Source organism: Globicephala melas, chromosome 5 (genome assembly GCF_963455315.2).
Source record: "Globicephala melas chromosome 5, mGloMel1.2, whole genome shotgun sequence".
Classification (NCBI taxonomy): Eukaryota; Metazoa; Chordata; class Mammalia; order Artiodactyla; family Delphinidae; genus Globicephala; species Globicephala melas.
The window spans coordinates 75,811,387-75,833,995 of record NC_083318.1 but is presented as its reverse complement, the minus strand read 5'-3'; the positions used below and the strand labels follow the sequence as shown (position 1 = coordinate 75,833,995).

Here is a 22,609-nt window from a genome sequence, read left to right as displayed (position 1 = left end):
AATAAAAAAAAAATAAAGTAGGCATAATCACTTTTTTTGAAAGAAAAAAAAAAAGTAATATGTGCTTCTAACAAAACAGGGACTAATTTCATAGGATCTCAGTACATTAGTAAAATATTTTCTAATGAAAAAATTATGTTTTAAAAATATCTTATCTTGGGGCTTCCCTGGTGGCACAGTGGTTGAGAGTCCGCCTGCCGATGCAGGGGACACGGGTTCGTGCCCTGGTCCAGCAAGATCCCACGTGCTGCAGAGCGGCTGCGCCCGTGAGCCATGGCCGCTAAGCCTGCGCGTCCTGAGCCTTTGCTCCGCAACGGGAGAGGCCACAACAGTGAGAGGCCCGCGCACCACACACAAAAAAACCCAAAAAACTTATCTTCAAAAAATATATTGACTTATAATAATAAATGTATTTGCTTTATAGAGAAACCAGATTCCGTAAACCACCAAATGCCCCACAGGATGGGACTGTGAGGGCAGAGAAGCAGGTTGAATGACCCCCATGACCTGGGGGATGAGGGGCTGCAGGGAGTGGTGCAGAGCCAGAAGCACCAGTTAGTCCTTCTGACCCCACGACTGAACCATTATCCTGGACCAATCCCAAGGCCATTTGCTCTGCCTGCCAAGTCTAATGGTTTTCCAGCTTTTGCCATTGAAAAACTAGGAATAGAGAAATTTATTTAAGCTACCTCCAGCTACTGAAGAAAAGTAAAAATTCTTCATCTGTAGTTGAGTCATAAACATTTCAGCAAGAATGTAAGTATAATTTTCCCAGGTAACATTGATAACATATTCTAATCCTTTGATGTCCATGTGGGAAACAACTGAGTAATTTAATAGTGAGCTTATGCTTTAAGTGCAAAGAATTATTGTGGAATAAAATGTTCACATTTTATTTAGTTGTCACTTGCTCTTCAAGTACTTGCTCTTCAAATTCATTAACAATAAATGTGTTTAAAAAAGTTTTTTGATATCACGCATTATAACAGCTTGATTAAAATTCACCAAGTGCATCTCATCTCCTATGTCTTTTACACATAAAGATAAGCCCTCAGGTCAAATACTTTTTCTCTTTCCAGTTCGTAGAAAAATGGTTTGTGATTTGGTCTGTTGGGGAGGCAGTTTCTCGCTCTAATGACAGCATGAGATTATCCGTTACATATCGTTTAAACATTCATGTTAAACATGCATATTTAACATTCATAGAGACAAGACCGGGGCCAATTTAGGGCAAAATCATGACGTTCACAAATTGAGGGGCTCCTAACCCTTGTTGGGGAAGAGATCAAGAAGCAGAGCACTGTGGTAAAGTGTGAACATCCCAATAGACACTCCTCTGTGTTTCTGAACTCTTAGATCATTATGGTAAATTCTTAGGAGTTGAACTGCTGTCAAAGGTAGGTGTATTTTAAATGTTGATGCATATTGAAAAATTATTTTTTAGAAAACTGGTAACAATTTATATATTTAATGAGTGTGTTTTTCTTACATCCCTGCCTACACTGCACATTGACAGCTTCCCTCCCTGTTTTTTTTTTCTTTACAGAGTCTGTAAAGTATGGTAGTTAAGAGCATAAGCTATGGCTTCAGAGTACCTAAATTAGAATCACGGCTCTGCTACTTTCTAGCTGTGTGACCTTGAGCAAATTACTTAATATCTCTGTGCCTCAGTTACATAATCTATAATACAAGGAGTGTAATAATATGTACTTTTGGGTTGTTGTACAGATTCAGTGAATTAATTTTTGTAAAGTGCTTAGCAATGAACCTGAATATTTCAGGTTGAGCCATTTGAAATTAATAAACGGTAAAAAAAAAAAATCAGCAATTGCACAGGGTTCAGTGCAAGTGTTAATAAATGTAAGCTATTATTATCTTTGCACATCTGATAAATAATATGTATTTTTAATTTAATATAGGTGCTATCTAATTAAAGTAGGTTGGTACTGGACTCTGACTAGACAGTCAAACGAATGCCTCAGGAAAGGGAACTCTGAAATCAACCCAAAACTGTGAAAATTTAGGCTATGATAAAGGTAGCATTTCAAATCATAAGAAACAAGGATTTTTAAATGGTGCTGGGGCAACTGGCTGGCCACCTGAAGAAAAGCAAAGCTAAGTCTCCAGTTAATTCTATACACTGAAACAAATTCCAAATGGAGAACAGATGCAAACCTAAAGAGTTTAGCCTATAAATTATTAGAAGAAGACACTGGAAAAATTATTTAAAATCCCAGAATGGAAAAAGACATGTTACCTTGAATTCATAAAAAAGAACATTAAATTATCAAATATTTCTGCATGGTGGAGATTTCCCTGGTGGTCCAGTGGTTAAGACTCCATGCTTCCACTGCAGGGACCATGGGTTCAATCCCTGGTCACGGGACTAAGATCCCACATGTCATGTGGCACGGGCAAAAAAAAAAATTCTGCATGGAAAAAATACCTTAAACAAAGTAAAAGATCCCAGAAAAATACTAAAAACAGTTATGACAGACAAAATGCTAATTTCCTTTATATACAAAGAACTGTTACAAAACAATAAGAAAAATACCAATAGCATAAAAAGAAAAGAAATGGATGAAGGATGTGAAGAGGCAGTTCACAGAAAAAGCTTTTAAACATTGGAAGAGTTGCTCAACTTCATTCATCATTAAAGTAGTGCAAATAAAAACAAGATATCACATGACTTCCCTGGTGGTGCAGTGGTTAAGAATCCACCTGCCAGTGCAGGGGACACGGGTTCGACCCCTGGTCAGGGAAGATCCCATATGCCACGGAGCAACTAAGCCCGTGCCCCACAACTACTGAGCCTGTGCCCTGCAGCCTGCGAGCCACAACTTCTGAGCCCGCGTGCCCATGCTCTGCAACAAGAGAAGCCATGGCAATGAGAAGCCCAAGCCACTGCAATAAGAAGCTTGTGAACTACAATGAAGAGTAGCCCCCGGTCCTCACAACTAGAGAAAGCTGGCGTGCAGCAATGAAAACCCAATGAGGCCAAAACCAAACAAGATGTCACTTTTCACCTGTCTTATTGGCTAAGAGTTGTACTGCTTGATTCTTTTTATTGGTTGTATATTTATCTTTCAATAAAATAATAGTATTTCCAATAAAACAGTAGTTTAAGCCAATCTACAAGTTAAAAAATGATAACATATAACAGTGGATTTTGAAACCAGAAATCAAAGACAAATTTTCTCATTTATTCAAAGTTTACCTAAAATCTTGCTTTATTTCAACCCTTCTGAGATCCTTAGGTAAATGGACTCTTCCTACTATAATAAGTCCATGAGTATTACACAGAATATGCTTTAAGAGAGGCAAAGCACCCCCTCCATCAACTTTCTCCTCTTCCCTGTGCTGCCATCAGGAAGAAAGTTGGGGGCTTCCCTGGTGGCGCAGTGGTTGAGAGTCCGCCTGCCGATGTAGGGGACATGGGTTCGCGCCCCGGTCCGGGAAGATCCCACATGCTGCGGAGCGACTGGGCCCGTGAGCCATGGCTGCTGAGCCTGCATGTCCGAAGCCTGTGCTCTGCAACGGGAGAGGCCACAACAGTGAGAGGCCTGCGTACCGCAAAAAAAAAAAAGAAGAAGAAAAGGAAGAAAAAAAGGAAGAAAAAAAGAAGAAGAAAGTTGGTATGGATTGTTCAAATTCTAGGACTTTAAAAAATTTTTTTTTGGCTGTGTTGGGTTTTCATAGCTGCACATGGGCTTTCTTTAGTTGCAGTGAGGGGGGCTACTCTTCGTTGCGGTGCACGGGCTTCTCATTGTGGTGGCTTCTCTTGTTGCGGAGCACGGGCTCTAGGCGCACAGTCTTCAGTAGTTGTGGCAAGCAGGCTTCAGTAGTTGTGGTGCAGGGGCTTAATTGCTCCGCGGCATGTGGGATCTTCCTGGCCCAGGGATCGAACCCGTGTCCCCTGCATTGGCAGGCAGATTCTTAACCATTGTGCCACCAGGGAAGTCCCTCTAGGACTCTTATTGGATCAAATTTACTAGCGATCAATGTACATTAAAACGTCACTCATAAAAAAAACAAAAAACAAAAAACAAAAAACACGTCACTCATTTTGGGTGTGGGAAGACTGAAACTCTTTCAGCATTCTCTTCTCTCCATGCTGCAGAACTGGAGGGTATCAGGGCCCATTCCTAGCTCAGTGTGTGTGTGTGTGTGTGTGTGTGTGTGTGTGTGTGTGTGTGTGTGTGTGTGTGTGTGTGTGTGTGTGTGTGTGTGTGTGTGTGTGTGTGTGTGTGTGTGTGTGTGTGTGTGTGTGTGTGTGTGTGTGTGTGTGTGTGTGTGTGCGCGCGCCCCAGGTTGCAAAATAGTGAGTAGACATAGGGCCTGCTTATCCCAATGCTACCCAAGGCCAGCTCTTGGGCTCTTCTCTCCCTTCAATCACTGACAGGCCAAGAGTCTGTTCTCCTTCCTGCTTCCCTTTTGCACAGACACACACAGTGCTCACTACCCCAGCAGCAGTTCAGGCCAGCTCAGCACTGGTAGTGAAAACAAGTACCTTCTATCTTGCTGCCTGCCTGCTTCTTTCTGGACACATTCTCTGTCTTGCTGGATGTGTCAGATTGGCTTTCGGTCCAAAGGTTCTTAGTTCTAACCAGACTGGCCAAAAAGGACTGATGCACGTGTTTCAGTTCAGATCACCCAAGTTCTCCTCATTGAGTTCCAGGTCCAAGCCCAGCCAGCAATGAAGGCACACCACCTACTCCTGGGAGTAAAGCATCAGTGCAACTTCCAGACCCTATATGCTAAATGGGGAGGGGACTTGCTTAGATGTGGCTGAATGATCAAGAGCAGCTGGCCTGCAGCTGAGGGGACTGAGGAACATAGAAGTGGACTTGGATTTGATTTAACCCACTGCCAGGGCATAGCAGAGGCTCAGTAAGTGTGGACTGAGGTGATGACTGAGGTTGGAAAGACAAAAGAAACACATAGTGACTACTGTTTTCACAATGTAAGGACATGTCATCAAATACTACATTATGAGACGCAGCCGAATTTATTAGGAGATTGTACTAGTTAGGATAGAGACTATGCTACTGCAACAAAAACATCCACAGATCTGACTGGAAGAGGATAGAAGTTTATTTCTCTCTGATATAACAACCATTTACTCTAGGCTACCAAGACAGCACTACTCTGTGTGATCATTTAGAATCAATGCTTCTTCCACCACTGCTTAGGGCTACAGTTCCCAAGTTGGCCCAAAGAGCCTCAGTGAGCTCACAGGAGCACCATGGGACGTGTCAGATTTTTGAGGAAAACACAGTAATCCTCAACATCTGATACACACCACATAAACTACTAGCTTGAGGTTCTTCACAGTTTCAACATCAGATAGCACTGCTTTCCTTTTGATGACATATTTCTGAATCTAAGTTTTTGGTGGTTGCCGTGATAAAAAGCAAGTCCTCTAAGAAAATCATTGTGGAACAGGGAATGGGGTAGTGGTGTCCAATCTGATTCCAAGGTTTGAGGAGTTGTGCAGTGCCCCATAGGTATACACATTCCATCATCAAGTGACTGCAGTTGTTTAAAGTAAAATTTTTTTCTTTCAATTTATGCATATTATTTGTTACAAACGTCTACTAAATGTTGGGAGACAATTCTCCATGGATCTCTCATTGTTTTGCATATGTTGTAAGCAGAAGCATTGACTGCCATTGATCCAGGCTATCTTTTTAAGGATGCTTGTATAACTAATAGGCTTGGAAGACAGAGATAGTGACTGTCTCTGGAACAAAGGGTGAGTGGGTCTACTTACTGTCTAGTATAATAGAAATAATGTTTCTCTTGGGCTTCCCTGGTGGTGCAGTGGTTGAGAATCTGCCTGCTAATGCAGGGGACACGGGTTCGAGCCCTGGTCTAGGAAGATCCCACATGCCGCGGAGCAACTAGGCCCGTGAGCCACAACTACTGAGCCTGTGCGTCTGGAGCCTGTGCTCCGCAACAAGAGAGACCACAACAGTGAGAGGCCCGCGCACCGCGATGAAGAGTGGCCCCTGCTCGCCGCAACTAGAGAAAGCCCACGCCCAAAAACGAAGACCCAACACAGCCAAAAATAAATAAATAAAAATTTTTTTAAAAAAAGAAATAACGTTTCCCTCTAGGGCAAAGATCAGGCAGGCTTACTACCTGTTACAAAAGATTCAGGTTGCCAAAGCTTGGTAACGAGAGACTCAGGTCACCTCTCCTGTAACGCTACCTGCTGCCTATGCAGGTGTCACACCACCCTCTTCACAGAGCCCCATAGGAACTGGGGCTCAGGAAACCAAAGCCAGTGCTGACACGCTGACTATTGCTCTTGCCATGAGTAATGCATTCCATTATCTCTGATCCAAGAGTCTCCCGTCTTCTGCCAACACCCATGAAATTGTGGCTGGCTAACTTGTTAGTTTACAAATAGGATAAAACCTCAGACTCTTTACAGTTCTTGACACTAAGTGGTTAGGACATAAGTACTTGTTAGGTTGTTTGGACAAAACTACTTAAAATACAGAACTATTCTTTCTTTTGCCCCAGGAGCACCATGATAAAATTACTGAGACACTAGGGGGATGCTATGAACTGGAAAGTTTGGGAACTTCTGGCTCAGTGCATTGTTCTCATCCACATGTTTAAACGTGAGACCTGTCACTTGCCAGCTGGCAGGGAGGGGAGAGGAGAAAGTCCAGGGAAGCAATTTTTTTAAAAAAGAAAACCAGGTATGAGTTACACACATCTCTCCTGCTCATGTTCCACTGGTGAACTTAGCCACAGGGCTACAGCCAGCTGCAAAGGAGGCTGGGAAGTGGAATCTCTACACAAGTGTCCCTATGCTTGGCCTAAAATCTATGTCTATGGAAGAGGGGGAGATGGATTTTGGCAGACAACTAGCATTCTACACCACAGAAATATTTCCCTATGGCTAGCATTGCTTGAAATAGTGCAGGGTGAGATGTGTAAACAATCTTTTAATATCTTTACTGTGAGATGGCTCTGTATGGCTTTTATCTGAGAGGCATTTGCCTTGGTAACCTCTGCAGATTTCTTCCTTCCTTAGCCTCTCTTGGCACTCTACCCTAACCCTTACTTTCAGGAGCTCGCTAATGAGAATCTTTTCATTAGCAGACTCTGGGATGCTCTGCTTCTGGTCCTGGGTGGAAGGTCCTAGGATCAGCAATGTGTATGGCTGGGCTTGGAGCTCTTGGTGAAGGGGGAGCAGTGAGTAGGGAAGGGATACTGGACTCGTGTTTATGGCATGGTGGAGTAACCACATTTTGCACTGGTCAGGCAGGGTAGATCCAGGCTTTTATGTGCCTGAAGCTTATACAATTTGGGAGCCTTCTTTAAAAAAAAACTAATACAAAATTATGAATACAAAATTAACTATGTATCAAGAACACAAAATAAATATTTATTTAGAATGAGGAGAGAAATCATAGCAATTGTCAAAAAATACACAAAATTAATCTGAAATTAAGGTATATAGAAGAGCAATTTAAAATTGCTTCTTGTATTGATCTCCATAATTATGTAATCAAATTATTTTTATATTACTTACATTGACTTATTAATGGAATGTGTATGGGACTTTTGATACAGGAACCCTTGCTTCTTCAGGCCATTTTCCTGTGTCTATGGTAATGTTGTGTTTGTTTTCATCAACTGATAGACTTTGTCAGCACAAGAAGCACCCGGTAGGCTAAGAGGTAATCTGATTTGATCTGATGCATAAAACATGAGTCTTCATACACAGATGTGCTTGTCATTGACAATACTGCTACAGGTACATGCCCTATAAACCTAGGAATTGTGATCAATTCTATTTTGCAAGATTTCCATCAAAAAAGAAACAATATATGATGCATTAATAATTGTGTACATTGTACCATCAAGTATATTTCTGAAGTAGCAAACTTTTAAGTAAGTTTCAATGAGAACTGAGCCTTCCACTTACAACTGTACACATCTAATGATTGGAAGAACTTCCTGAAGACTAGCTTTTGGTCCCCTACTTTCCAAACCTTATTTCTCCTCCATTACTTACATCTATTTCTGGTGTTGGGTACCTTGGGACATGTTCATACCACTATTTTGCCCTTGGCTCTGCACTTTTATGTTATGGTGCCCGATGAGTTGGCATGGGAGGGTCAGGAGTATTCTTAGAAGCCATTTCTATACCAGGAGGCCTGTGATAACATGACCAAACCTGGAAGTGACTACAAATCACAGATATATATGCCAGTCAGTCCAAACTTCATGTATCCTCAACTCAACTTCTCTTTAGCCAGTTACCAAAAATGCCTACTGCCACACATCACTGTTCAGTAGGAGAAGACTGATGATGAGAAAGTCGGAGAGGAAAGACACAGTCGTCTTAAACCGTTGCTGTTAAAATATCCTTATTTCCCAAACTTTATAAAGACGCGAGACCATTGGAATACATTGTTAGGGCTGCTCAATGGGCCTTGGATGGGGCATGTACAAGTGAAGCTTAACCTCCATGAGCTTCCCCTGGCTAGAGGTTGTAAGTGACCCTGAGGAGATCCATCTTAAAACAAATGCAATATCCTCAAAAACCAACTGTTATTTTGCAGTACTTTATAACTTACAGAGCTTTCATACTCATCACTATAGTTGATCCTCAGAGCAGCCTTTAGGTTGCCAGAGCTGATACCAAAACTTTGGGAAGTAAAATGTTTTGCTCCAGCAAGTGAAACCTCCTAGACTCAAGAGTGAGGTCTTTTTTTTTTTTGTACGCGGGCCTCTCACTGTTGTGGCCTCTCCCGTTGCGGAGCACAGGCTCCGGACGCGCAGGCTCAGCGGCCGTGGCTCACGGGCCCAGCCGTTCCATGGCATGTGGGATCTTCCCGGACCGGGGCACGAACGCGTGTCCCCTGCATCGGCAGGTGGACTCTCAACCACTGAGCCACCAGGGAAGCCCAACAGTGAGGTCTTTTAACTTCAGAATTCATGGCTTTCTACTGTATCATTAGAGAGAAGACTCATACAAGACATTTTTGCATGACATATATTAACTGCTCAATAAATATTCATGAGACAAATGAAAGAAAAGAAAGAAGTCAAGCAGGAGCCAGGAATCCTTTAAGGGGCCAAAGAAAGACAATCCGTCAGTAGGAAGGAAAACGGGCCAGAATCCCACCTTTCCAGCTGGGACAGACACTTTCCCTACATTTCTTACAGATGTCAACCTGTTTTCCATGCTCCATGGTCCAGGCCAGTATATGGAACAAAACACAGATGATGACTCTGTAAGAGGGCTCTGGGTCCACATGCCCTCATAAAGCAGTTTCTATTTTTCTGGGTAACAGGTGGGGAGAGGGTTGGGTTTTTCTCTGTGGGTGGGGTGGGGCAATGGGGAGAAGATGGATGAGCCTTAATTAGGGTTAATTGTAGCTTTGGTAAATAAATAATGAAAATACGCCCAGGTAGATTTTTGATGAATGTGTCATTCACCAGTTCAATGCCTGTTGCTTAACTTTAGTTGTTAAATGAGAGGAGGCAGGAAAGGAAATCTGCACTTTGAATTTAAAGAGCAGCTGGCTTGATCTTTATTTCAGATGTAGTGAGATCAGTGATATGCTCTGTGCTTCTCTTCTGCTTTGTCAGGCCTCAGACAAGAGGAGGCTTTTAATGCTGAATTCCAACACCTTAAAAGCAGACAAAGGGATGGAAACTTAGGAAAGTTGATTTAACATGGCCCAGGTCTTTCAGGAATCTCATGGGTCTCTGGAATTTCTGACAGCCCAGTTTCTACCCTTTAGTATGAGGGCAGAGAAGGGCTTATTTAAAACTGGGGCCCAGGGCTTTCCTGGTGGTGCAGTGGTTAAGAATCCGCCTGCCAATGCAGGGGACACGGGTTCGAGCCCTGGTCCGGGAAGATCCCACATGCCGTGGAGCAACTAAGCCACAACTACTGAGCCCATGCGCCACAACTACTGAAGCCTGCATGCCTAGAGCCCATGCTCCGCAACAAGAGAAGCCACCGCAATGAGAAGCCCGCGCACCTCAACGAAGAGTAGCCCCCGCTCACCACAACTAGAGAAAACCCGCGCACAGCAACGAAGACCCAACGCCACCAAAAATAAAATAAATAAATTTATATTAAAAAAAACAAAACCGGGGCCCAGTAATTTGGAGAGTTAAATGGTCAGGATAAGGAGGTCTGAGCCAAGGAGGTGAGGTCTGTTCACAACCAATTCCATCTATGTTTAAAACCTTCCATGCACCCTTTGAGAGCTCAGCTGGTAGAGCGGAGGACTATAGACCTGACATGTGTGGATATCCATCTATGTTTAAACCTTCAAAGGCTTCCTTACTTCCCTTAGAATAAAAGCCAGACTCCTTACTGTAGCCCAGCAGGACTTGCATGTCCTGGTCTCTTATCTCTCTTCCACTCCCCGTCCTCCAGCCACACTGGTGACCCTTCTGGTCCTCACACATGCCACCCCCTTCCTTTCTTGTAGTCTTTGCATATGCTGCTCCTCTGGCTTTTCACAGATTCAGCTTCTTATTATGTTTCAGGTCTCAGCTTACGGTCGCTTTCTCAGTGTGGCCTCCTCTAACCATCTCATGTAAAGTAGCAGCATAACCTCTGCTCCTGCCACTTTTACCTGCCATCAATCTCACTGTTTCCTCCCTAGTACGTCTTAGTTTATAACGTTCTTATTTATTTAGTTGTTTCCTTACTTAGCTTCTGCTTCCTCCACTAGACCGTAGACTCCATGAAGGCAGAGGACTTATTTCTCTCATTCACCAGCATATACCAGCTCCTAAGACAGTACCCAGCCCGTGGGAGGTGCTCAACACATATTTGGTGAGCAAAGACTGAAAGAATTGTTTCCCTTCAGGGCACTAGCTGCTGTATTGGTAGAAGGTTCATCTTAGCTCTCAGAGTGGTTTTCAAACTCTCAACATGTTTTGTTGCCTTCCTGCCCTGGGCTAAGCCTTTCATCCATCCAAAGACCAAACAAAGTCTTGACTCGGGTCTCTCTGAGGTCTCTCCCCTGGTACACTGAGCACTCTAAGGGAGCAGATGTTTTCTCAGTGGGTGAAACAACCTGTTTCTCAAGGGTGTGCCCTCTCCCAGTCAGACAGGATGTGCCCTCAGAGCTTGCCAGGGCACGCTTCTCCAGAAATGCAGGCACTGCTCAAGCTCAACTGAGCCGCCGGAGCGTGGCAGCCAGGAGCGTCCACAGGAGACGACCAGCAAGCTCAGGAGAGATGCACATGGAAAAATAAAACTCTTAACTTGGGAGCCAACCTGGGGCTGGAAAGTCCACTTTGAAAGAAATCCCAACAAGAGCCAAGAGAGTTGGAAAAAACAGGAAAACTCCCATCGACACATACATTTTCACTGGAGCCATTCCATCTGTGTTTGTTTCTCCAGGGCTTTGCCGTGAGGACCTTACTTGCATTGACCATCAAAAACATTCAGTTCAGGGACTTGCCTGGCAGTGTGGTGGTTAAGACTCCGCGCTCCCACTGCAGGGGCGGCAGGTTCCATGCCTGGTGGGGAATTAGATCCCACAAGCTGTGCAGCAGAAAAAAAAAAAGAACATTCAGTTCAGGGTGAAAAGGGAGAGGAGAGTAGAATGAAGATAACAAGGCCACGGGCAAGGGAGAAGGGCTGCTGTGGAAACACTTCCTGGCTCTAGAGGGTGATGATCTCCAGAGTTTCCCTGGGGTCTCCTTTGGACCCCTCCTCCCGGAGAGGAGGGAGTATGTTACAACAGGGAGAGCCTTGGCCTGACGGCCAGCAGCCCTGGGTTCTGCTGCTCTCAACTGTGCTCCTCGCTTTGCTGAGTGACCTTGGACAAGCCACTTCACCTTGAAACGTGGGTTCTTCTTCTATTAAATGAGAAACTGAACTTTTTTTTTTATTGAGGTATAGTCGATTTACAATATTATAGACGTTTCAGGTGTATAACATAGTGATTCACAATTTTTAAAGATTATACTCCATTTATAGTTATTATAAAATATTGGCTATATTACCTGTGTTGTACTATATATCCTTGTAGCTTATTTTATACCTAGTAGTTTGTACCTCTTACTCCCCACCCCCGTCTTACCCCTCCCCCATTCCCTCTCCCCACTGGTAACCACTAGTTTGTTTTCTATATCTGTGAGTCTGCTTCTTTTTTGCTATATTCACTAGTTTTTTTTTGTTTTTAGCTTCCACATACACTATTTATCTTTTTCTGTCTGACTTAGAATTTGAACTTTTAAAAAAACATGGTAAAATATATGTAACATAAAATTTATCACTTTCATCATTTTGAAGTGTATATAGTTCAGTGGCATTAAATATAATCACATTGTTGTGCAACCATCACCATCCATCTCTAGAACTTTTTCATCTTCCCAATTGAAATTTCATACCTGTTAAACAGAAACTCCTCATTCCTCCCTCTCCCCTACCCTGACACTCACCATTCTACTTTCTGTCTCTATGAATTTGCCTATTCTAGGTACCTCATATAAGTGGAATCATACAGTGTTTGTTCTTTTGTGACTGACTGATTTCACTCACCATAATGTCTTTAAGGTTTATCTATGTTCAAGGTTCACATGTTGTAGCATGCGGCAGAATTTTAAGTCTGAACACTATTCCATCGTATGTATATACCACATTTTGTTTACCCATTTATCCATTGATTGGTTTGCTTCCGCCTTTTGCCTATTGTGAATAATGTTACTTTGAACATGGGTGTGCAAGTATTTGTTTGAGTCCCTTCTTTCACTTCTTTTGGCTATGTACCCAGAAATGGAATTGCTGGATCATACGATAATTCTATGTTTAATTCCTTGAGGAACCACCAAATTGTTTTCCATAGTGGCTGTACCATTTTACATTCCCATCAGCAATGCACAAGGGTGCCAATAAAACATTGAACTTTTATTAGTCAGAGAATCCATTTTTCAGAAGAAATGTTCCAGGATGCTCTATATGCAAAAGACATTTAGAGTGGAGTGCTCCAAAGCAGTGGGGGCGAGGAGTCCAGTAACCCCAAGAGTGTCTCTATGGAACAAAATGAAAACTGGATAAGATGTTCTCTAAGGCAGGGGTCGCCAACACCTCGGGCCGCCACAGACCGGTACCTGTTAGGAGGTGATGGCAGGCAAGTGAGCGAAGCTTCATCTGCGGCTCCCCATGGCTCCCTATCGTTTGCATTACTGCCTGAACCACCCCCCCTTCCCCGCCCCTGGCTGTGGAAAAATTGTCTTCCATGCAACTGGTGCCAAAAAAGCTTGGGGACCGCTGCTCTAAGGCTCCTTCACATGTCAAGCATCAATGAGTCTACATTCACGTGACATACTGAGCAGCCAATAGGCATAAGGCATATTTGATTTACTTATACATTACCTGTTCCACAAAGGATTTGAGAAGATTTGCAAAAACCTATACAATAGAAAAGGATAAAATACATAGTCAAGAGTATCAGGGCAGAGAAAGGTGGGAGGGATACCTTTAAGATATATGAGCAGACACTGCCTCTGTCCATGGGCTCTCTCAACCTGAGCATTGTAGGTGAAGGAATGTCAGAGAAATCCAGAGCAAGATTGCTCTATGAACATGTGGAAGCTCCAGAGGCGAAGGAAGACAAGACTGTTTATATTATACATTACTTCACCCAAAGCCACATCGCAAGACTCAAAGAATGAAGAAAGAATCTAGCTGGGGCCTAACAAAAGCATGCTGAGGAAGCAGAGTTAGTGCTTCTAAGAATGCACCTAAGTCATAAGCCCGAGGTTTACATCCTAGCTCCACTACCTGCTAACCCAGGGCACAATACTTGACCTCTTTAAGCCTCCATTTTCCCATCTATAAATGAGGGTGATGCTAAGAATTGCTGTGAGGATTAAGTGAGACAATGCAAGTCCAGGGCCTAGTAGAGTAAGCTATCAGTACATGGTAGCTGGAATTATACTCCGGAGGGTCCCATACCATGTCTTTCTTGTTCATCCCTCTCTCCCCAGCACTTAACAGAGTGCTGGTCTTAGTACGTACTGAATGGATGCTTGCAGACTTGATTTGATATAGATGCTTTTCCTGTTTGACATGCCACACTCCCACATTGATGGGTGACAGGGTCACAAAGCATGAGGTCAGGCTAGTTAAAGGCGTTGTCCACTAGGTAACACCGAGACTAAATGCTCATGGAGTTTGATGAAATTCATGCTATGGAATGTATATGACCCAGGTCAAGGGCCTCTACTGTGCTCTCCCTCATGCCCTCCCTCTTCAAAGGAATGTGTTTTGTTTATTCCAGTGAAAGATGTAAAATGATAAATTGGATAATAAATTAGGACAGGAGAGATATCAGCCCTGCAAACTTCATTTCAGTTCAAACTTCTACTATTTATTGAATGTTTAACATTTAAGGCTCTTCATTGGGCACTGTTGGAAATTTGAAGATTAGCAAGAAAACACCTCTTCTCTCAAAGCATATACTTTCTAATAAATGGGTAGCATATAGATATGCTACTATGAGAAAAATGCCATAAAGATGATCAAATGAACAATATGGGAAATGAAAGAAGGCAGAAATTACATTCAGCTCTAATTATCTGGTTATGTTTCTCAAGAGAGGTACCCTTCCAGATGGTCTTTGCATTTGGTACCATGGGGTAGGGGAGGAAAGTAGATTAGAGGCAGGGGGAATGAGAGGAACAAAGTATAGCGTGCTTGGCAATCAGTGAGTCATCTATTTTAGGTGGATCATATAATACACGTAGAAGAATAAGCCTAGAAAGAGGGCTTTGAGGGCCTTGAGGTTCAGATGAAGATTTATAGGGAATGGAGAGCAACTGAGAGATTTTGAGCAGGGAAGTCGTGTGATCAGACTGGTAATGGGGAAAATTAAACTAGCAGTGTTATGTGAAAGGGATTGAGGTGGAGCACGGCAGGAAGTGGGGGATGACTTAGGGAGCAGCTGAAGTGGATCTGGGAAGAAATTACGAACGAGGGTGTGGGCAGCAGGAATGGGCAAGAGGGGCCTATTGGAGAGGCTTTGTTGAGGTAACTACGATAGGATTTAAGTCAGTTCCCTTGTTTTACTTGGAGAGAAAATGAAGTTTGGATGCTTCATCTTTCCCAAATCAACTCTCACTATCTTCCGGTGAAAAGACCCCAGGCTTGGAAGCAAAGTGTGGACCCCGGGTCTGTAGGTTGGGAGAGGGGCTTGGAGAGCTGGAAGCATCTTTTATTCTCCTTGGTGCTCCATGTGCTTTAGCCCGGCCTCAGAGGAAAGAGCTAGAGGAGCGAGCTGTGAGAAGGAAGCTTCCCCGCCCCTCCCCAGGTTCTCAGTTCTGCTTGGACAGCCCCACGTCACAGGATGAGGCTTGGCACCCTCATCTGTGATAATAAAAACATAGCACAACAGTCATGTATCTCTTGGAATGTGACAACGACCAGATTATTAGCTTACGTGTTCTTAACCTACTGTCCTTTCTCCCCTCCACACCCTCCACCAATTAGAGAGTTTTTTTTTTTACTGCTTAGCTTCTTCCCCTCCTCTACTCTCTAAGAAGAATTCCGTCTACTGATCCTGTTTTTCTTGTGATACAGAAATAGGGAGAGAGAAACCAGACTGGACAGTTAGGAAAAGGGATAAAATTCTGATGGCTTGCTCCAGTTCAGGGTTACCCTTCTCTCTGTAAAATTCACGTCAAGGACTGTATCGACTAGATACTAAAGAATGAAGCCAGAAGATCAAGTCAACCCATATAATACGGACCTAAGAGAGAAGTAGGAAAAAAAAAAAAAGAAAAATACTTTGGGCTGGGCTTCAGGGAACATTTGCAGGGGGAGTCTTGATAAATGAAAGGCTCCGAGATAGAAAATATGTTGTTGTATAGTATGGATTGAATCTCTTTTAATACTAATTAAATGTTGCAATTTCGGTTTTGGCTGCTCACAGCTTTTAATGTTTTATGTTTTTAATGTTTTGGTTTTATGTCATACCATGCTTAGACTAGACAATATTGTATTCCAGCGTAACAGCAGGAATTCTGGGACCAAACTCTTGGATCTCAAATCCCATTGCTACCACTTAATAGCTGTGTGACCTTTGGCAAGATACTTCATTCTCTGTGACTCAGTTGCTTTGTCTGCAAAATGAGTTAACAAGAGTATCTACTTCAGAGAGCTGTTGTGAGGATTAAATGAGTTGATAGTTGTAAAGCTCATGTAAGGCCCAACATGTAGTTAGCCCTACATAAGCATTAGCTATTAGTAGTACAGGAAAATTTGAGGTCATGAGATTTTTCTGCCTTGGTTCAACCAAGATGGCGTAGATGACTGTCAGAGAAGAATTATTCTCAGTAAAACAGATCCTAACTTTTGGGAAGGAATGGAGGTTCTAGGCAGTTGTAATAGGTGGATTTCTAAAATGAAACCCAAAGATCCCCACCTCTGGGTTTTCACACCCTTGTGTAATCCATTTCCCATTGAGAGTGGGCTGGACCTGGTGACTTGTGTATAACTCACAGAATATGACAATGATGGTAGGATATCATTTTCGTGATTAGGTTACAAAAGGTTGTGATTCTGGTCTTGCTAGCAGGCTCTTTCTCTTGCTGGCTGTGATGATGCTAAAGCTGCCTTGGTGGGGAGGCCCTCACGGCAAAGAACTGGGGGAAGCCTGGGGCCAAACAGCCTGTAAAGAATTGAGACCATCAGTCCAACAGCCCGTGAGGGACGGCCAACAACCACTGAGTGAGCTGGAAATGGATCCGGCCTCAGTTGAAACTTGATTTCAGCCTTTTGAGAGACTCAGGCAGAGATCCCAGTTAAGCCATGTCCAGATTCCTAACCCCAGAAACTGTGAGATAATTAATGTGTGTTGTTCTAAACCATTACATTTTAGAGTATTTTGATACATAGCAATAGATAACTAATTCAGCAATGTACCAAAGGAGGAACTTGGGAACCCAGAGACCCAGCTCTAGGATATGAGGGTGGAAGTTGGGGAGGCCTTGAGGGTGAGAGTCCCCATTGAAGGAGCATCCTATTGTCACACTGGGGAGAGCACACCCTCATCTACGTGGGGAGGAGAGCAACTCAGGCAGAGCCCTTCAGGATGAAGTGGCTGAGGCTATCCTAGGGCTTCCTGTTCAAGTGCCTATCAGCCTGGGAACACTTAGTTCTCATCTTGCATCATTGACCTCTTTGCAGCACTGGAGTGTGTACTCTTCTAGAAATGCCTCCTTATCTTTATGACACCACTCCACTCAATTGTTTATTCATTCAGGCAACAGCTATGAGCCGGACACTTCTATGAGGTCTGGGTACATTATGAACAAGGAGAAATGGCCCTCACACAGTATAAATTTCTTCTGGCTTTATTCTATCTCTTTAACTGCTCCTCTGTCTTCTTCCCTGGGGCGACTTTTGTTCACATACCCCTTAAAGCCTAGTGTTCTCCATGGCACTGTCCTTGTCCCTCTTTCCTTTTTACCTTACACGTCCCCCTGCATGATTTCAGGCTGTATCTATCACCTAACGCCATGTCCATGCTGACTTCTCCCATTTCTGAGTTCCTATTGCCCTTAGGGTCAGGACCAAGCACTTAAGTTCAACCTCTGTTTTTTTTTTTTTTTAAATTAATTAATTTATTATGGCTGCGTTGGGTCTTCGTTGCTGTGCACGGGTTCTCATTGCGGTGGCTTCTGTTGTTGCGGAGCACGGGCTCTAGGCGCGCAGGCTTCAGTAGCTGTGGTTCGAAGGCTCTAGGGCACAGGCTCAGTAGTTGTGGCGCACGGGCTTAGTTGCTCTGCGGCATGTGGGATCTTCCCGGACCAGGGATCGAACCCATGTCTACTGCATTGGCAGGCGGATTCTTAACCACTGCACCACCAGGGAAGCCCAACCTCTAACTGTTGATCTATGGAAACTTTCCCATGCCTGGGAGTTTTAGTCCACTAGTGAATATCTGTATCTCTTTGTATAATAGAAGGGTATTTGACAAATCAAAAAGAGTAGGTAATTAGAAGGACTGGCAAAACCCAGAGCTGGCAAGACTGTGTAGCAACTGAAGCTCTCATACGCTGCAGGGAGGAGTGAAAACTGTTTGGCAATACCTATTAAAGCTAAATATTTATATATACTTTGACCCAGTAACTCCATTCTTGGGTAAACACCCAAGAGAAACAAGTGCTTATGTCCACCAAAAGACATGTACAAGCATGTTCATGCCAGCTTTATCCATGATAGCCAAAAACTGGAAACAATTCAAATGTCCACCAATAGTAGATTGGATACGGGCTTCCCTGGTGGCGCAGTGGTTGAGAATCCATCTGCCAATGCAGGGGACACGGGTTTCAATCCTTGGTCCGGGAAGATCCTACATGCCGCGGAGCAACTAAGCTTGTGCACCACAACTACTGAGCCTGTGCTCTAGAGCCCGTGAGCCACAACTACTGAGTCCACATGCCACAACTACTGAAGCCCACGCGCCTAGAGCCCGTGCTCCACAACGAGAGAAGCCACCACAATGAGAAGCCTGTGCACTGCAACGAAGACCCAACACAGCCAAAAACAAATAAATAAATTTATTTTAAAAAATAGTAGATTGGATAGTATTTTATACAATAGAATATTACATAGCAATAAAAAATAAACTACTGCTATACATAATGACATGGATGAATCTCATAGACATAATATTGAGTTGAAAGAAGACAAACACAAAAGAACATGTACTGTATGATTCCACTTATGTGAAGTTCAAGCACAGGCAAGATAATCTATGGTGTCTACACCCTTTTTGCAGAGTTATCTTTGCAGAGTTATGACTGGGAAGGGACACAAGGGAAAATCTGAGGGTTCTGAAAATATCTAAATATTGATTTGGGTGGTGATTACCCAAGAGTATATGTAAAAAGTTATCCAGCTATACACTTAAGATTGGTACATTTCACTGTCTTTAACTTATACCCCAATAAAGAGTTAAAAAAAAAAAAAAGAAGAGTATGTTATAGATAGCTTTTGTTTTTGCTATCCAGCAGTTTTTTGTCCTTTTCTTAAAGTAATTAACCCTGATTTACCACTGTCCTTTACCTTTACGGGGTGTAGACAATGCTCACCTCATATATATGTCACATGATCCAGGACTGGCCATCAGAGTTTTCCACATCTTGGCCACAGGGATGGACCTGTGATTTAAACCAAAGCAATGAGATTCAAACCCAGGACTTTAAAACAAATCCTATGCTTATGTGTACATTTACAAGGAGGTGAGTGGTTCTATGGACATATCTATCTGTTGTTAGATATAGCTCCTCAGAGGGAAAAGGACAGAAAAATACCACCTAATCCTCACAATCGCCCTACTGAAGCTGTTGCCTGAGTCTGGGAAACAATTCCCTTCTATGTCCACCCCGCACTTGCCTGGAGGTTGTTGCCTCCCTGGTGAAGTGGACATGAGTAGAAAGAGTATGGTTCTGGGAATCCCCTCTTGGTCCAGTGGTTAGGACTCCATGCTTCCACTGCAAGGGGCCTGGGTTCAATTCCTGGTCAGGGAACTAAGATCCCACAAGCTATGCAGTGCAGCCAAAAAAAAAAAAAAGAATATGGTTCTGGGTTTGTCAGATATCTTCCATACAGACTCAAGGATCACATGATCACAACCTAGCTACAAGAGAGGCTGGGCACTGTAAGAGTGTGGAAACAAACACATTTGGTGGCCCACATCACATCCCTTTGGCCATCTCTGATATCAGCCACGGCTACAATGGACAGTCATCCTATGTCAGCCCAGGTGTTGTTCTGACAGCATTTCTTCTCCTCCAGTGTGAGGTCTCAGCCTTCCGTGTTCTGCCCCAGGGCCTTCTTCAATACCCTAGGACCCTGCTCAGCCTACAGGTAATAGTACCCCAAAGTACAGGGGTGTTAATATCTCTCTTGGCAACTTCCAACCACTGGGGGATGGAAGCTAGTGGATAAATTCCCTCACCTTTAGGTGAATGGTTGTAGGAGGCCTTCTGTACTGTTCTCATCTTGATAACACATTTTCCTTCTTGACATCACTCTCCCTGCTGCCCCCATTCCTGTTTCAGGGGATCCCTCTTCAGTAAACTACCTGGACCAAGTCCTGCTGTCAGATTCTGCTTTGGGGGGAACTCAAGCTAAGACAAGAACTCATGGAAAATCTGGGGAGCACTAACTGTTCTCAGACAGCAGTTTGCAGGGCTTTATTTGTCAGCTTAAGATAAGGTAAAGTTTGGAGACGTGAGAATTTATTGGAAAATTACAGGTTAAGGCCTCAGGGGTTTTGCAGAGCCCTTGGGAGAGGCAGCAGTATCAGAATATCTTTGCCTCATTCCTTCAGGGCTACATCTTGGATTTTACTCCAAATCATTTCCAACTCCCATTTATTATCTCATTGGCTTATGTTAGAGCAGAGTTTTGCTGAAAATATTGTTCAGGGCTTAGGTCCTTCATGTAAACGGCAGTGGCATGTTATAATTCTGCTGCCTTTCTGATGAGATGATGTAATTGTGTGGCTTTGATTTTTAAATAAGATTATACCCCAATTTCAGCCTTAATTGATGGCAAATCTGGCTGACACATACAAAGTTTAATAATCATTACTTAGGCATTATCTAACTTTGCCAAGGTGTGCCTCAAAGGTAATACATATCCTTTAAGTGTCCGATTGGGCCTAGATGTTTCTGGGCTTCAGCAAGTACATTTATAAATTTAAATCCCACCAAATCAGCAGTGGTCAAACAGCTACTTCTTAGTAGGGGTTTCAGAGTTTCTCTGATTTAAAAACAAAAACATGGGACTTCCGGGAAGATGGCGTAAGAGTAAAACGCGGAAATCACCTTCCTCCCCACAGATACTCCAGAAATACATCTACACGTGGAACAACTCCTACAGAACACCTACTGAACGCTGGCAGACCTCAGACCTCCCAAAAGAAAAGAAACCCCCCACATACCTAGGTAGGGCAAAAGAATAAAGAATAAACAGAGACAAAAGGATGGGGACGGGACCGACACCAGTGGGAGGGTGCTGTGAAGGAGGAAAGGTTCCCACACACTAGGAAGCCCCTTCGCGGGTGGAGACTGCGGGCGGCAGAGGGGGGAGCTTCGAAGCCGCGGAGGAAAGCACAACAACAAGGGTGCGGAGGATAAAGCGGGGAGATTCCCGCACAGAGGATCAGGGCCGACCGGCACTCACCAGCCCGAGAGGCTTGTCTGCTCACTCCCCAGGGCGGGCGGGGCTGCGAGCTGAGGCTCAGGCTTCAGTTGGAGCGCCAGGAGAGGACTGGGGTTGGCGGCGTGAACACAGCCTGAAGGGGGCTAGTGAGCCACAGGTGGCCGGGAGGGAGTCCGGGGAAAAGTCTGGACCTGCCGAAGAGGCAAGAGACTTTTTCTTCCCTCTTTGTTTCCTGGTGCGCGAGGAGAGGGGATTAAGAGCGCTGCTTAAAGGAGCTCCAGAGACGGGCGCGAGCCGCGGCTAAAAGCGCGGACCCCAGAGACAGACAGGAGACGCTAAGGCTGCTGCTGCCGCCACCAAGAAGCCTGTGTGCGAGCACAGGTCACTCTCCACACCCCTCTTCCGCGGAGCCTGTGCAGCCCGCCACTGCCAGGGTCCCGGGATCCAGGGACAACTTCCCCCGGGAGAACGCACGGCGCGCCTCAGGCTGCTGCAACATCACGGCGGCCTCTGGCGCCGCAGGCCGTGCCCCTCCCTCCCCCCTGGCCTGAGTGAGCCAGAGCCTCCGAATCAGCGGCTCCTTTAACCCTGTCCTGTCTGAGCGAAGAACAGACGCCCTCCGGCGACCTACATGCAGAGGCGGGGCCAAATCCAAAGCGGAGCCCCGGGAGCTGTGAGAACAAAGAAGAGAAAGGGAAATCTCTCCCAAGAGCCTCAGAAGCAGCAGATTAAAGCTCCACAATCAACTTGATGTACCCTGCGTCTGTGGAACACCTGAAGAGACAACGAGTCATCCCAAATTGAGGAAGTGGACTCTGAGAGCAAGATTTATGATTTTTTCCCCTTTTCCTCTTTTTGTGAGTGTGTATGTATATGCTTCTGTGTGAGATTTTTGTCTGTATAGCTTTGCTTCCACCATTTGTCCTAGGGTTCTATCCGTCCTTTTTTTTGTTTTTTCAATTTTTTTTCTTAATAATTATTTTTTATTTTAAGAACTTTATTTTATTTTACTTTATCTTTTCTTTCTTTCCTTCCTTCCCTCATTTAGACAACGAATCATCCCAAATTAAGGAGGTGGACTTTGAGAGCAAGATTTATGATTTTTTCCCCTTTTCCTCTTTTTGTGAGTGTGTATATGTTTGCTTCTGTGTGAGATTTTGTCTGTATAGCTTTGCTTCCACCACTTGGCCTAGGGTTCTATCCGTCCGTTTTTTTTGTTTGTTTTGTTTTGAATTTTTTTCTTTTTTCTTAATAATTATTTTTTTATTTTAATAACTTTATTATATTTTATCTTACTTTATTTTATTTTACTCTATCTTCTTTCTTTCTTTTTTTACTTCCTTCCCTCCTTCCTCCCTTCCTTCCTCCCTCCCTCCCTTCCTTCTTTTTTTCTTTCTTTCTTTCTACTAATTCTTTCTTTCTAAT

At 43.8% G+C, this 22,609-nt stretch overlaps 1 protein-coding gene across 10 annotated transcripts in view; it reads right to left on the bottom strand.

The window, feature by feature from the left end:
• Positions 1-22,609, bottom strand: part of LOC115865665 (RE1-silencing transcription factor-like) — a 284,605-nt gene that overhangs the window by 150,920 nt on the left and 111,076 nt on the right. For 2 of the 10 annotated variants that reach the window (XR_009564021.1, XR_009564022.1), the window contains exons 3-4: positions 19,105-19,173; positions 8,901-11,545 (exon numbers count right to left, since the gene is read on the bottom strand). The exons of the other annotated variants lie outside the window; for them this stretch is intronic. The gene's annotated coding sequence lies outside the window, so the exon portion shown is untranslated. Of the gene's footprint in view, positions 1-8,900; positions 11,546-19,104; positions 19,174-22,609 lie in introns of those variants that run through there. 10 annotated transcript variants of the gene reach the window in all.